This window comes from Triticum dicoccoides, chromosome 3B (genome assembly GCF_002162155.2).
Source record: "Triticum dicoccoides isolate Atlit2015 ecotype Zavitan chromosome 3B, WEW_v2.0, whole genome shotgun sequence".
Classification (NCBI taxonomy): domain Eukaryota; kingdom Viridiplantae; phylum Streptophyta; class Magnoliopsida; order Poales; family Poaceae; genus Triticum; species Triticum dicoccoides.
In genome coordinates, this window is record NC_041385.1 from 601,908,917 (window position 1) to 601,923,014 (window position 14,098).

Consider the following 14,098-nt stretch of genomic DNA (forward strand, 5'->3'; position numbering starts at 1 on the left):
CGGGGACTACTGTCGGAGTAAATGACCACGGGTAGCCTAGCTGGCTCCCTTTGGCCCTTTGAAAAAACTACAGGTCGATCGAGCCTTGGAGCACCCAAGACGCGGGGCTGCCTTCCTCCTGCCGGCTGCCTCACTAGCCGACTACCGGAAGGCGTCCCAGCCCTAAACTCTCTTGGAGGACGCCACGATAGGGCCGACTCCAAGAAACCGGCCATGGAAAGACCGACTCCAAGAAGCCGGCCCAAGAAGACCGACTCCAAGAGGCCGACCCCTGACAAGCGGCCAGGGCCGTGCCCTAAAAGTCTGCACCCCCATAACGATGATGGGACAGGGCGTGGCAACGGTGGAGCCTGCCACCCCCGAATCCCGGAGCATGCATGGATACAGTACACCGTACGGGGCAGCCATCACCCGTTTGGCGTGGCACTGTTGCCATGCTGATCATGACGCCCTCCACGACGGGCTGCTAGTACGGCCCGCAGGCAGCGGGCCCCTTCGGTCAGAGAGACAATCGAAGGCGGCCCGGCCTCCCCGAGTCGGCCTGGGGCATGGCCGGCTTCCTATGGCCGGCTTGCCCCCCTCCTCGGGGCATGCGCACCATTACGGGGACAAGACGAGGTAAGGCTACAGTGAGAGCCCGTAAGGCGGCGGCACTGTAGCCATGCTTACCTCGACAAAGCCCTTGTCATCAGAGGCAAGGCAACCGTAACCAGCCCCCGACAAGACCCCCAAGCGGTGGGGCCGGCCCGTCGTCCAATGAGCCGGCAGCCGGCGGGACCCACTAGTCGGCGGGCCCCAGCGGCCGGCGGAGAAGCCGGCGACCATAGACACTGACGGCTAGGGCCCGCGCCCAGCCGGATTACCATTGTACCCCCGGGGGGTAGGCCTATATAAACCCCCCGGGGCACCCATGCAAAGGGTTGATCTCAGATAGTTTTCGACACCACCATAAGGAGAGAAGAGAGCTAGCCTTGCCCTTCTTCCTCCTCACACCGAACAGCTCAAGGAGCCTCTTGTAGCTTCTTGTTGATCTAGTGATCATGCGGAGACCCCGTAAAGCAGGAGTAGGGGTATTATCTCCACAGAGAGCCCCCAACCTGGGTAAGATTCACCGGCGTGCATGTCTTTGCCTCATCCCGTTTCCAGGCACCGGCGATGTCTTACTGGCTCCCACAATGAGAAGCCACCCGTTGGCATATGTCACACCTACCACCCGACAAGTAGTGATTTGCTTTATTATACTAATGGATCTCACGAATGATTTGTTAACTTTTGTGTGATTGAAGTTTTCAAGTTTCCGATGAGATCACGATGGATGAAGGAATAAGGAGTGAAAAGAGCCTAAGATTGGGATACCCACGACACCCCAAGATAATATTCAAGGATAACCAAGCAACTAAGCTTGGGGATGGCCCGGAAGGCATCCCATCTTTCTTCTAACGACCATCAGTATTTTACTTAGAGCTATATTTTTATCACATATCATGAGTTTTGCTTGGAGCGTCTTGTATTATAAGGGTCTTTGCTTGTTTTGCTTTTTAATTTGTCACAAGTATCCTTGTTGGACACACCTATTTAAGAGAGCCAAAATTATGCTACGATTTGTTTGAATAGCTCTATATGCCTCACTCAAATTTTTTGAGCTACAGAATTGCTCTAGCGCTTCACTTATATCTTTCTGAGCACGGTGTGCTTTAATATTTTTGAAGAAAAACTCTCATGTTTGATCCATCTTCTCGTCCCCTGCCGAAGCTTCTAGGTTCTCTTATCGCCAGAAAAAAAAATCCCGAAAAAGCTTCGTGGCATTTGGATTTCGTTTGGTAGTGATATTCTGTGAAGTCAAAAAACAAGTAAAAAACAACAACTGGCACCGGGCACTAAGTTAGTAGGTTAGTCCTAAAAAATGATATAAAGTTGCTTGTAAATGTATATAAAACATCCAATATTGATACTATAATGACATGGAACAATAAAAAATTGTAGATGCGTTGGACACGTATCCGGTACACATCGGCTCGGACCGCTTCGCTAGGTTATGAAGCCCTAGATCACGTCCATTCTTCGTCGGAGCACTGGGGATGGCTCACATGTCATTGTTCACCTTTCCGGTAAGAACTACAGTGCCTCCCGTTCTTTTTTACTTTTTTACTTTCTTCCAACTTGAAAGGCTATAAAGCTAGGACTCCAGCTCGATGGAGAGCCATCTTCTTGTTTTGGGGTTCCCTCTACCGCCGCTAGTGTTCCTAGCTTGTTTAGGTTCCTCTATAACAAGCCAGAACACATAAATCTTTCCTCTGAAAGTGAATGAAATCGTCAAGTTTAGTCTTAAATATCTAAATCTAGTTCTTTAGACCACTCTAGGTCTGATAAGTGGTAATCATAGCCCGGGTCTTCTCCTTGGCAGCGCGAGATCCCGTGTCAAGGTGGACTTGGAGGAACCGTAAAATCCTCCACTTCTCACCAGTGACGATTGGGTGGTGGTGGATGCTACTTGTGAGTTGTGTCAGGATTTCCTTAAAGAGGAGCGATGATGCAATACAGTAGAGATAAGTATTTCCCTTAGTTAAGAACCAAGGTTATCAATCCAGTAGGAGAACCAAGCAACACTGTGTAAGCAGTACCTGCAAACAAGATAACAAATCCTTGCACCCAACACGAACGAGGGGTTGTCAATCCCTCGGCGGTTAATTCAAGATTAAATTGTATGGTGGTAGATAGATAGATGGCACAAAAATATGAAATAAAATAAAGAAAGAAAAATTGCAGCAAGGTATTTATGGATTTTAATATATGACAAAAGTAGACCCGGGGGCCATAGTTTTCACTAGAGGCTTCTCTCAAGAAAATAGCATACAATGGGTAGACAAATTACTGTTGGACAACTGATAGAAAAGCAAATAATCATGACGATATCCGAGGCAATGATCATGTATATAGGCATCACGTCCGAGACAAGTAGACCGACTCCTGCCTGCATCTACTACTATTACTCCACACATCGACCGCTATCCAGCATGCATCTAGAGTATTAAGTTCATATAGAACGGAGTAATGCCTTAAGCAAGATGACATGATGTAGACAAGACAAACTCACGCATGAATAACCCCCCTCTTTTTACCCTTATTAGCAACGATACATACGTGTCATGTCCCCTTCTATCAATGGGATTGAGCACCGCAAGATCGAACCCACTAAAGCACCTCTTCCCATTGCATGAAAAATCAATCTAGTTGGCCAAACCAAATCAACAGACTGGAGAAGAAATATGAAGCTATAACAATCATGCATTAAAGAGTTCAGAGAAAACTTAAATAATATTCATGGATAATCTGATCATAAACTCACAATTCATCGCATCCCAACAAACACACCACAAAAAGAATTAGATCAGAGAGAAATCCAAGAACATCAAGAAGAACATTGTATTGAAGAAGATTGAGAGAGAAGAAGCCATCTAGCTACTAATTATGGACCCATAGGTCTGCGGTAAACTACTCATGCATCATCGAAAGGGCGGAAAGGTTGATGTAGAGCTCCTCCATGATCAATTCCCCCTCTGGCGGAGACCTCCAGATGGGATCTCACGAGAACAGAAACTTGCGGTAATGGAAAGAGTATTTCGTGGTGCTCCCTGATCTGACGGGAATTATTGGGTATTTATAGAGGAGAAATTAGGTCAAGACGCTTTGCGAGGGAGCCACATGCATGTGAGCCCACCCAGGGCGCACCCCACGAGCTTGTCGCTCCCTCGTGATCCTTCTGGTCTTCCCCCGAACCTTCTAGGGTCTCTTCTGGTCCTGAAAAAATTAATCCAATGTTTTTTCTTCCTTTGGACTCCATTTGATATTGATTTTCTGAAAAGTCAAAAAGAGGCAAAAAAAATAGCAACTGGGCACTAAGTTAATAAGTTAGTCCCAAAAAATGATATAAAGTTGCTTGTAAATGAATATAAAACATCCAAGATTGATACTATAATAGCACAGTACAATAAAAAATGATAGATATGTTGGATACGTATCAGTGGATCCACCGACGGCGAGGGTGATATGTCTCCAACGTATCTATAATTTTTGATTGTTCCATGCTATAATATTATCTGTTTTGGATGTTTTATATGCATCAATATACTATTTTATATTATTTTTGGGACTAACCTATTAACCTAGAGCCCAGCGCCAGTTCCTGTTTCTTCCTTGTTTTTGAGTTTCACAGAAAAGGAATATCAAACGGAGTCCAAACGGAATGAAACCTTCGCGATAATTTTTCTTGGACCAGAAGACAACCAGGAGACTTGGAGATAAAGTCGGAGGAGCCACGAGGCGGCCACAAGGACGAAGGGCGCGGCCAGGGGGTAGGGCGCGCCCCTCACCCTTATGGGCCCCTCGTGACCCTCTTGACCAAATTCTTTCGCCTATATATTCCCATATATCCCCAAACCAACAGGGGCATCCACCAAAACACTTTTTTGCCGCCGCAACCTTCTGTACCCGTGAGATCCCATCTAGGGGCCTTTTCCGGCGTCCTGCCGGAAGCAGGATTCGATCATGGAGGGCTTCTACATCAACTATATTTCCCTTATCATGAAGCGTGAGTAGTTTACCACAGACCTACGGGTCCATAGCTAGTAGCTAGATGGCTTTTTCTCTCTCTTTGATTCTCAATACCATGTTCTCCTCGATGTTCTTGGAGACCTATTCGATGTAATACTTTTTTGCGGTATGTTTGCTGATACGTCTCCGTCGTATCTATAATTTTTGATTGTTTTATACCAATATTATTCAACTTTTACATATTGTTGGCAACTTTTTATAAAATTTATTTGGACTAACTTACTTATCCAGTGCCTAGTATTAGTTCATGTTTGTTGCATGTTTTTGTTTCACGGAAAATCCATGTCAAACGAAGTCCAAATCTTTTCCTAATCTTTACCTACTAATAAAGCAATTATCGCTTCTGATCGTCCGTCACTAAAATTACCCTTCAAGTTGGTTAAAATTACCCACCAATGCCACCCGTAAGTGGAAAAACGATTCGATTTTTCAGATCAAAAATCGACGCCTCTTTCATTGTCTTATAGGGGCGCAACGAGTAAAGGCCATAGAACGACTAGCAGCAGAGTGGTTGGCTGATCGCTCTTGTAGCGGCGAGACAAGTGTTCGATACCCAACTAGCACAATTTTTATCTTTCTTTTCTCACGCACGTCCTATTCATCATGTATGTGTTCCTGGGCCTGCCCATGTGCGGGGCTTCACTCCCCTGTTTTTTTTCATTTTACTTTTTTGTCTTTTCTTTTCTCATTCTGTTTTCTTTCTTCTTTAAATTAATTCTGGATTTTAATATTCTAAAAGTTTCGAGTTTTCAAAAAAATAAGTTTGACAAAAAAACATAAAATATATGTGAATTCAAAAATATTTAGAAAATTACAAAAAGTGTGCAGATTCAAAAAAATGTTGGTGGTTTTGCAAAACTGTTTGCAAAATTATAAAAAAAATCACAATTTGTACAAAATGGTCGGGAAATAAAATCATGTTCCCAACTAGCACAATTTTTATTTTTCTTTTCTCACGCACGTCCTATTCATCATGTATGTGTTCCTGGGCCTGCCCATGTGCGGGGCTTCACTCCCCTGTTTTTTTTCATTTTACTTTTTTGTCTTTTCTTTTCTCATTCTGTTTTCTTTCTTCTTTAAATTAATTCTGGATTTTAATATTCTAAAAGTTTCGAGTTTTCAAAAAAATAAGTTTGACAAAAAACATAAAATATATGTGAATTCAAAAATATTTAGAAAATTACAAAAAGTGTGCAGATTCAAAAAATGTTGGTGGTTTTGCAAAACTGTTTGCAAAATTATAAAAAAATCACAATTTGTACAAAATGGTCGGGAAATAAAATCATGTTCATGATTTTGAAAAAATGATCGTGTACTCAAAACATATTCGGGAATCTGAAAAAATTGTCCATCAAATTTTAGAAAATGTTCACAATAATAATAATAAATATTTGTTTTTTTAGTTTTGTTCCCCAATTTTAAAAAAAGTTCATAGATTCAAAAAATGTTTGTTGAGTCAAAAAATGTTAATGAATATGAAACCGGTTCATACATTCAAAAAAATGTTAATGAATTATAAAAAAAGTTCATGATTCTTTTGAGAAAAAAAAATTCAAAAAAAAAGTTTGTCGATTCAAAAAACTGTTCACTGATTCAAAAGTATTTTATGTCTAGGATTTGATTAGTTTTTTGAAAGTCTTTATATGTCTTGGCGTTGGGAGTAGTTCATGGTCAATGAGATTTGTTTTTAAAGTTTTAAATGTTCCCTTGGGATTTACCACGTCTCATAGCCTTGGGAGTAGTTCATGCAACATAGTGACAAGTGTGGCATGCACTGACAAACTCATAGCCTTGGGATTTACCACGTCTGAGTGCATTGTGGTCACATGAACATTGCGACCATCATCACCTAGGGTGAGAAAAAAAATGGTAACATGGTGAACCACTATGTTAAAATAGAGTACGCTCATATATCGGGATATTGAGTCATACTTCTTTGGTTAGCCATAATTTTTTGTCTCCCGTTGCAACGCACGGGCATATTTGCTAGTCTTTACCTAATAATAAAGAGAATTGGGTTTCTGTCGTCCGTCATCATGGCTGTTTTTTAAAAAAGCCCCTCAGTTTACATAAAATCAACCCGCGGTCCCTGTTTTAGTAGGAAAGATAAAGCAACCCGGCGCCGCACGGCGACTGCGATCCCACGGCGCACCAGCAGCAGGTGCAGCGTATCCCGGCGCCGCACCTGCGGCGCACCTGTCGCCCACCAGTGCAGACCCCGAGGCCGTGCCGACGACGACGAACGAGGTGGCGGAGCAGGGACCCCGGCGAGCGGGGAGCAGGAGGCACAGTGCATCCCGGCGCCGCACGGCGACTGCGAGCCCGCCGCACACCTATTGCCCACCAACGCGGACTTCGAGGCCATCCCGACGAAGAGAATCGGGATGAGGAGGGTGCCGCTGCAGCTAGCCATCCTGACGGTGACGGCGGCCATCGTACGCTCGCTCGCTTGCAGTCCACCGCTGGCAGTCCCCTGATGTCGACGTCTCCATCGTGCGGCGAGTGCACACGCGGATCTCATCGGAGAACCTGAGGGGTCGCCGTCGAAGGGGAAGGAGTGGAAGAGGACGCTGGCGTGCAAGCTGTACGAGGTGCAGATCCAGCTGAAGGTTTGCCGCGACCGCGTCGCCTGGAGGAGCGGCGCTCGATCTGGTGTCGTGTCGGCTGTCGACCGACCCCGGGGATTGCAGACCCCCGCGCCACCGTCCTGCCTCAGCTCTTCCTCTCGCGGGTGAGAAAAATGGGGGCTCACAGGGCAGATGCACTTCAGAGGCCACGATCCAAGCCGCCACTCAAGTCGGGCGCACGCACATCCAAGATCTGGCCCGAAACGCCGCAGCAAGGCGTCGTCGGAGGAGGGTGAGCTGGACACGACCACACCGATCCGGAGCCCGAAACCCCGACGCAGATCCACGCAGCCCCGTCAAGCTGTCGCCGAGCTCGACCCTGTAGCAGGCCACCGCTTTCGCGGCTCCACCATAGGCTCAGCCAACCCCCTCCCCCGCGTGCAAGCACGGCCACCAGGAGCCCATGGGCAGCCGTGCCGCAACCGGCCGACGAACGCGAAGCAGCTCACGGGCGAGACGACCTGGGAAATCGAATCGTCCAGCTGCTGCAGATTGGGGGCGGTCACATCGATGAAGGAGAAGAGAAATATGGGGTCAACAGAACGAACGCCATGGGCTGGGAGTGAGGGTGGGGGTGGATCAGATGGGGCTCGTGGTGTGTGCTGGAGCCACGGATAGAGAGAAGAGCAGGAAGAAGAGCAGCGCTGATGGGTGGGAGGGCGCTGGATGGATGGATAAACAGAGGAAGGAGAGGAGCAGAGGGAAAATATCTAGTGCTACCAATCTTTAAGTGCTACCATGATACAAAATTTTGGGCCGTCGGATTCTCAGATCAGACGGCTCTCAACAACTCTGCAACGTTTGCAAAAGAGCCTACAAGGAGTCCAAAAATCACGCACAGGTCCAGCTGATCCCACATCTCCTAGATGCCGTCCGTTTTAAGAATCCGACGGCCCAGATGCGCTGGATGGATGGATAAACAGAGGAAGGAGAGGAGCAGAGGGAAAATATCTAGTGCTACCAATCTTTAGGTGCTACCAATCTTTAGATGCTACTATGTCCACGGCTCCACGCAGTAGTAGTGGTCTCGGTGGGGATTATTGCTATGGATTTTGCTTTTTTTTAATGGCTGCACCTGCCAGACGCTGCTGGAAGTTGCCATGCTAGCACTGATTGCAGTTTTTTTTTTCTTAATGAGCACCGATATAATTACTTGATGTTGTTTTATTGTTACTATATAGTTTAATGTTCAAGCCTACAACATCTTATGAACACATCATCAGATACAATAAGTAAAAGTGAGTGAAATATTGGAAAAAAATATTTCTACTAAAGAGTAGAGAGAATGTGACAACTGACAATGCTGTATCTTGAAATTTACCTCTCCTTTTTTTTACAATCCACCAGAAATTTACCTGTGATGGGGAACATAAAAACTTATTGATTAGTTATTAAACTCTCGAATAGTATACAACAATTTCACCGTCGGTATATCCTGCTAAAAACGGTTACACAATTTCTCTTCCACCCGATGATAGTATTAAGCTGAAGGAGGCGCCGTCAAAGGACATCCTATGACTTTCTCAACTTTATATTACACGGTATGGACACCAATAATCCTATTTTTAATTGCAAACACCGAGTATGTCTGATTTGCTTTAAGATAAAGAGTGTTTCAAATTGTTCTTGCTTAAAAAAATCATTCTTTTGAATATGTTCATGCTTTTAAAAATACTCAAAATTACCAAAAAAATCAAACTCTTTTTAGAAAAATCGTTTAATATTGATCACAAAATTTTAAAAATTCTCTTTCAAGAAAAAAACATGTGTGAATAAATGTTCATTTTCAAAACATGTTTCAATTCGAATAATTCAGAATTGTTTAATTATTATAAAAGGAAGAAATATTTGTGTTTTTCTGAAATATAAAATACAAAACCTATTACAAGACTATTCTATGCACCACTATTCTTCTATCAGATGAAGGATGTCAGGATGGCTTATTTACGTCCACACTTCATACTTCGAAAGGCGATAATAGTATAAGCTTATTACTGATGTTTATCAGAATTGTACTATATAAGAAATGGCGCGTACTATCATCGGGAGTAAATTTTACGATATTTTTCGCCCGTTGCAACGCACGGGCATTTGTGTTAATAATAATAAAGCATGAATTGACTCATTGGGTTCACCATCATAATACGCTTCTTCCGATTAATTTACTCTTTCAGATTGAATTAAAACGTATACTCGAGATGGTACTAATTCGGGGAATCACGTACCACGTCGTGTTCATCAAATGATGCCCGGCCGTGCGCTTCGGCCTAGTAAATCAGTCCCACATATCCCGTTTGAGTGCAGCCAGCAGCAATGAATCGTGAGGAGATGACGGCGGCGACAGCGACGGTGCAGGCTCAGCCAGGACTCGACACGCGCGAGTGGGATGAGGCGGCGTGCCAGCAGGGCATCCTGCGGCAGCGCGACCTCTCCTGCCGCACCTTCTTCCATGTCGTCTTCTACGACCAGCGCCACGAACCCAACCCAGACGTCCTCCTCGCCGCTGCCTCCAGGGACGGCTCCCTCGCGTCCTTCTGGATGTCCTCCTACATCTCCTCCTCCGCCTCCGCCCACGCCACCCCCCAGGTCTCCTCTCCCCCTTCCCCCTTCTCCCCCACTCCCAGGTTCGTGCACCGCGAAGTGGGCCTCGTTCTGGAGGCAATGACCGTGAGGTCTACAGTTTACGTCACGCTACAATCTTTCTAATAAACTAATTAACCCGTTGCGCCAAATGGCGCAGAGACCTGCTGAAGACATGTTGTCGATGAAAATAGTTTCATGCTGCAAGAACCTTCAACTAAATCATGCTATTTTTTAAACATGTTTATTATATTGTTAAATAATAGTCCGGAAAAAGGGGAACTTTGCATAATATGAATATGTTCAGTTTGAAAATATAGGCACTATGATGAGAGAGCAAAGTTGGCATGGTTGTATTTTTTTAGCAAGTTTGAAAACACGGTTATCATAATGAGAAACCTGGCCATGCATATTTTTCCTGCAAAAAAAGAGGGAAAATGATAAGAAACCTAAGAGAAAAAACATGGTTTAGTTGATTTTGTTATGCCAAATGGCGCAGAGGCACGCTAAAACCATGTTTGCGATGAAAAACATATCCATGGTTTAATCCCCTCTAATAGGAAACACGGTGGAAAATTGTATATAATGATATGAATATACACGCCTTAACTTAAGTATAGAGTCTAATTTAAAACAAAAACACATGTCTTGGTATGAAAAAAGTAAGATAGAATTTTTCTTTCAAAATCTATACAGTGAGTGTTTCGAAAAGGTTGTCTTTCTCGGCAAAAATAGGTTTTAGCAACCACTTAGGCGTAAATAGGAAACTTCTCTGATTAAGGACAATACTTGGGATGAACCATCAGATTTACTGTAAAAAGTGTTGTAATCTTGTAACAAAGCAATGCCATATGTAAGCACTCTCAAGCAAAAAAATACTGTTGTTTATTTTAAGCATCAGCCATTACGCTTGCTAAAACAATAAATCAAGTACTACCATCGAGATATTGTACAACAAGTCAGAAACATGTTGAATCTCCAAAAAGGTTCCATTCCAGTGTAGAAGCATCTGTCGTAGAACAAATGGAAAACTACATCTGCACCTTCCAGCAAAGACTACCAAAGGAAGAGCTACACAAGAAAGGTATAGAGTTCCAGTTCTCAGTGGAGTCCAGTATTGTTGCTACCATTCCAGAGTAGAAGCATCTGCCGTAGAACAAAGCGGAGACATGTAATTCAGAAAAACTACGTCAGCCCCTTCTAGGGAAGACAACAAAAGGAAGAGCTACATAAGAAAGGTATAGAGTTCCAGTTCTATGGAGTCCAATACTGTTGCTATCATTGGCTTCCCGCTCCGCACCAAGCATAAGCAGCTCCAAAAAGGTTCCATTCTAGACGGGGCTCAGCATCATTCTGTAAGGTATTTCTCCATCAGTGATGCATCCTGTAGTTTAAAATAAACTCAGGTGAATCTACGACAATATTAAAACTGCCTCATTATTTCATATCCAAGGCAGAAGAACTGGCAGGCTCAAACTATATTCTCTATAGTTATAATACTCCCTCCATTCCACAATGTAGTGCTTCCTCTATCCTCGTGCTTCAACTTTGACCGCAAATTTAACTACCAGGACCGATTGCGGCGGGAGCAAAAATTATATCAGTGAATTCGTATTCAAAAGAAGTTTTCAATTATATATTTTTTTCTCCCGCCGCAGTTGGTCTCATTGGTTAAATTTATGGTCAAATTTAGACCTCGGGAAGCATGGGCGCACTATATTTTGGAATGGAGGGAGTATAGGTTATCAAACAGCGAGAAATAGGCAGGCTAACTAATAACTTTGGGAACCAGACATAAAAGACGATTGCTGCAAAAATACAGGCCATAGGATTAATAAGAACTGGCAGGCTCAAACTATATTCTGTTTAGTACCCCAGCTCCCTTTCCAGCAGCAGAGTTTCTTAACTGCAAGTTTTGTTCTAGTCAGAAATGAATATTTGTTTTGTCTGTACAAACTGAAGGGATGCATATATAGATGGACAGCATAAAAAGCAGCACCACTTGTTCCTGGTCACTCGAGCCTGGACATCCTTATCATCCTTTTCTTCAACAGGAGGCGAAGAAGCATCAGCTTGACCACCAGAGCTCGCCTGGTGCGTGAAAGAAAACCAGTGAAGAGGGAGACATGTGTAAATATGTGGGCATATAGCATAGCCGGCAGGGCACGACGATTTGGTACAAAAGGAAACACAAACATGAGTGCAATTAAGTAGTTATAAGCATATTATAGTTGTCTGTTTCAGAAGACATACCTTGGGGTTGTAGCTTGAAGGAAACCAGCACTGAGCTTTGAAGTAAGGTAGTTATAAAGAATCTAAATAATATGCTGGCCTGCAGACTGAGTAAATAGCATAGTAGGAATCAAAGAAACCGCAATGTTCTTGAACAGAAAGATCTCCTATAGGCCATCATACATTCATAGTTATTGTCATGAACGAAAAGTCCATATAAACCTTGCAAAATACGCAAGACCTGTAGAGCAGCCTGCTCATAGCCATTCATAAAACCACACCAAGCCGAGCTAAAAAAATCTCTTTGTGGCACTGGAGCAGAACCGTCCCCTGGGAGCTCAAGTTCTACACCAGCAAGAACAGAACCGTCGTTTACAACCTCACACAGACACGAAAGTGACGGCAAAGCACACTGAGCTACCTCAGCCTCCAAAACAAGTATAACAACGGAAACACGTGCATAGATCCTGCTCACACGCATACACGAACTGTAAGTAGCAAGAGAACGAACAACACACAATGCCCTGCCGTATCCGAAATATTTAAACGATCAGCATGGCAGACACCATAATAATACTTAAACGATCATGAAGGCAGATAGCATGATATAGCAGATAGTGAAAGTAAAACACACACACATGTAAAAAGGAGAACAACAAACTTTGGCGAGTCGAACGGAGATGTAGCGGCAGAAGAGATCGCACATCCTACGAAACACACAGAAAACAACCGATAAGAACACAATGATACACAGGCAAGCAATAAACATGCATGAGGCCATATATGCATTTTGTTATGGAATGGTCTGAATCATAAATACCCTACCAGGAAAGGAACTCACACAATCAGGATTATACACCAAGAGGAAGGACTAAAGGAAAAAATGAAGTCAATAAAAATATTAACACATAAAGGTCAATCAGTACTAAGAAAAGGGGCCGGCAATAGATGTACAGCCAAACTGAACTGAATTTTGGGGCTAAATGGCACGAACACATCTATTTAACTGTTGCAACACTTTGAGTTGAAAACGAAAGGGTGGCTCATTAACTAATTAATGCAGGAAACTACTATCACAATATATCAATAACCATCACCAGGCTCCATACGTATTATTGGTTGGACTATACAAAATGTGAAATATGGTCTTGTCTATTGTGATTCAACAACTGGGATTCTAACCATTGTGTGGGAAGAATGATACAATTTTGGAGCATACAGGGCGTCAACATCTCATTCATGCGATCTCATAAGTATTTTCATTCAGGCTCATCTAACAAGAAAATAGATGTAAACTTCTTTCAGGCACAAATATACCTAAACAAAGAAATCTCATACATATATCCATGTAAGAAAAAAAAGTAGCAGCACCAGATATACTCCCTCTGTTCCGAATTACTTGTCTCAAAAATGGATGTATCTAGAACTAAAATACATCTAGATACATCCATTTCTACGACAAGTAATTCCGAACGGAGGGAGTAGAAGGGTACATGGAGACAGGTTGATATGTAAGGTCAGAATTGGAGAGATGGATGAATCATAAAATATGTATCTTACCAGCTAAATATTCTGGGACTAATGAGTCCTTGAAAAGAATATTGTCCTCCCTGATAATGAAAAACAATCTGCACACTTCAGAAGAAATTTAGATGAGGGAACCCAAAAAACGCTTTAGATGTGTGCATTCATGGAAAAGGAAGAAATCACATACGCGGGTTGAAGGAGGAGCTCACGTGGACCTGGTGCTTTACCGTAGTTGAGGGCACGACACACTCAAGAGAGGGCTGGGTTCGAAGAGAAGAGGAGGGGGCGGCCGCTGAACTCGCCACCAGTGACGGCACAACTACCTCTCTTGAGCGTCCGGGCTGCATCAGAGGAGACATGGCTGAGGCAGTGTGTCAGGCTGACCAGCAGCTCTTCCAGTTGCCACGACCGACCCCGCCTCCTTGCTGCTGCTGCTCTGGCCGGCTAGCCTCCCTTCCACGGCCGACCCCGCCTCCTTGTTCCTGCTGCTCCGGCCGGCGAGCCTCCCTCCACGGCCGACC

General features: G+C 43.9%; 1 long non-coding RNA gene across 3 annotated transcripts; it reads right to left on the minus strand.

Annotated features, from left to right (window-relative positions):
• Nucleotides 1-11,465: 11,465 nt before the first annotated feature.
• Nucleotides 11,466-14,089, minus strand: LOC119277367. 3 transcript variants are annotated; one of them, XR_005137053.1, is made up of 3 exons: nucleotides 13,765-14,089; nucleotides 13,611-13,660; nucleotides 11,466-12,757 (listed from the first exon to the last, which is right to left on the minus strand). It is a non-coding gene; the product is annotated as an uncharacterized LOC119277367 (long non-coding RNA). The 3 variants fall into 3 exon arrangements; XR_005137052.1 differs by having other exon boundaries at nucleotides 13,611-13,678; XR_005137054.1 differs by having other exon boundaries at nucleotides 13,611-13,685.
• Nucleotides 14,090-14,098: the final 9 nt, after the last annotated feature.